The 2748-nt window shown below is 38.0% G+C and overlaps 1 long non-coding RNA gene across 1 annotated transcript; it reads right to left on the bottom strand.

Moving 5' to 3' along the window:
* Positions 1-862: 862 nt before the first annotated feature.
* Positions 863-2432, bottom strand: LOC309509934. Its single transcript, XR_014210122.1, has 3 exons — positions 1632-2432; positions 1297-1365; positions 863-1165 (listed from the first exon to the last, which is right to left on the bottom strand). It is a non-coding gene; the product is annotated as an uncharacterized lncRNA (long non-coding RNA).
* Positions 2433-2748: the final 316 nt, after the last annotated feature.

The following is a 2748-nucleotide window of genomic DNA, read 5'->3' as shown; positions in this document are numbered from 1 at the left end:
AGTTATTGATCATGTCCATAAAAGAGGGCTTTTATAAAATTGCCGGTAAGATATATTGATAGGGTGACATCACATGAACACTTTTTATTTTTGTATTTTTTTTAAGAGCAAATTTCACAAATGTACCATACAATATAATACATGTTAAGAATTATTTTGAATCTTTTTTATTATTATTCTGTTAATCTTATGATAGGATTCCCTAGAGTCATTGCAACATGTATGCAGTCTATTGCTCCAATCTCCACTGCTCTAGGGGAACATGAGGCAGATTATGTTAATAGGAAGTCCTATCACAGCCCTAATGTTTAGGTTGAGATGATGTGAATATGTGAGATGATTATTTTCTGTGAGATTAATCTTTAAATTAATAACATTAACAGATATAACAATGATCTATTAAACATTTCATCTGCAGACGACTTGTGGTCATGAACGTATTGAACGTCATGAACGTCACAAATTTTCCATGAGTCCGTGTTGTGTCAGCGCTTTGAGGAAAGCAAGTTAAATTTTGTACAGTACAAAACACTGTTAATTTGAACTGAGATAGAAAAGCCTACACAATAACCCCCTATCATGACCCTCAGACAGGTCCACAGCACCGCTTCAATGTGGCCCTCAGTAAAACCAGAGTGAAGATAGAGATGACCTTTGGCCTCCTAAAGGCACGTTTCAACTGTGTTCGGCGCTTTGAGTTACCAGAGCGGGCATCACAGATAGTGGCTGCATGTGCCATTCTGCACAATTCAGCCACCAGTAGAAAGGAGCGAGAAACACCACAAAACCAGATTCTCCCCGATGAAACTGATCCGATCACACTTGACCACCCAGCTGGTGCAGATGTAGATGCAATCACCATACAATATTACACTTAATAAAAGCACATTGAAACTGCAGATAGGTCTCAAACTGTTTTATTGGTTTTGTGGGATGGGAGGGAGAAAGAGCAAGAGAAAGTTGCATTAATAAATATTCATACTAAAGTGTTACTTGGTTAAATAGGTTCACATACTGAGATCAGTTTTATCCAGCTGATTGATCTCCAGTTATTTTTTTATTTTATTTTATTTTTTAGCCTCCTCAGCTCACAGTCCATCTCCTTTAGTGTGCAGTCTTGTTCAAGACTCCTTTTGTACAGGGCCCTGACTGAGTCTGTTTCCACCTGAAACATAATTCCACCACAAACATGATCATTACAAGTTTTCTGGAGGCTCATCAAATCACAAAAAGTTCATTGACTTCCTACAAACACAGGACTGACTGTAATTTATGTCAAGGGTTTTAAATCCTTACCTTGTTCACATTTCTTCTGAAGCCCATTGGGGTAGAGGCCTCAGTTTCTGGGGCAGGTTGTGAAAAATCCTACAATAAAAGAGATGTGTAAGGGCCAGTCCCTTTTTTATGCCACGCATTCAAATGTTTTCCATAATAAAAAGCCCAGTGCATTCACATCAGCAACTGTCTGAGAACACACAGACAGAATGTCTTCATTTCCTCCACCCTAATAAATAAAAGACTGTGTATGTGTGCTGGCTTCAACAACGACACTGTATTTCCCTCTAATGCAGAACATACAGTCAGCCATATTTAAAACTTTAAAAAAGTAGTAATGTATTGCACATACTTACTTGCTTAGAGGAGCCAGCACCAGGGTCAGATTGTACAGCACCTGTAATCCCATCCATAATCGGCCGTCGCTTATTGCCTACTCAGAGCCAACTCCTCTGCCACAGTGTATTCTGGTTTACTGAATTTAACTCTTTATTTCTGTTTGCTGCAAACAAGTGTTTGTGATAAAATGTTCACAAAATTAATAAAAGGTTGAGGTAAATACTCACCACTTTGAATTATATTTTTATATTTTGTCTTTATCTGCTGCCAAGAACATTTGGAGTTGGGGTTGCATCTAAAAATCTAAAAATCAATGAATATTAATCTTTCTTACATACATGCACATTTTTATATATATTATAAAAATAGGCTATAGGCTATATTACACATATAGGCTACACATACATATATACATACATAATTTTACATAAATATAGAACGTATTTGTTTAACTTACACATTAACCATCAGCAATCTTTCTCCAACAGTCTTCTCTTGCTTTGGCAGCAGAGACCGTATTGTTTCGAGCTTGAAATACATATTTAAATTCATCGTAATTCTGAATGATTATCTCTTGCTCCTCCGCGGAAAAATATATCGCTCTCGCTCTACCCGCGATTGGTTGTTCAGTGTCGACGTCACTCTTTTATGTGCACGCGCGCGTGGAGTAATCATAGCTTGAGGATCAAAGCCTGAGTTGACAGAGAAAGTTGATGAGCTGCATCATGGTACCAATAAAGCCTGATTGCATCGGTTTGGTTTTGTCAACTCAAAACCAATCCTGTTACCCCGAGTTTGTTCAGCTACCTTCATGGTACAGGCCCTGGCTGGTGTCTCTATTTTCACGTTCCGTGTTTGTGTCCGTTTTCAATGTGTGGGCCAGTTTTGGGCCGAGGACCCAGCAAGAACTGGGCCAGAATTGAAGGATATGAGGCCCAGAGGTGGGCCAGACAAATTGAGCTTTTTTTTTTTTACTTCCATGTCCCAATCAAACTCTCGTGTCTCCAACAGCACTCGTTAATGAAACTTTTGATTGGGTCATTACATTTAAGCTAAATATTAACTTTCTACATGTTTTTTTAATGAAATTACAAATATACATAAAGATTAGAGATCTACAAGAGATCCAGTCTA

Source organism: Leuciscus leuciscus (assembly GCF_965113295.1).
Source record: "Leuciscus leuciscus genome assembly, chromosome: 11".
Classification (NCBI taxonomy): Eukaryota; Metazoa; Chordata; class Actinopteri; order Cypriniformes; family Leuciscidae; genus Leuciscus; species Leuciscus leuciscus.
Note: the sequence above shows the minus strand (reverse complement) of the source record. Positions and strands in the feature narration are given on the sequence as shown.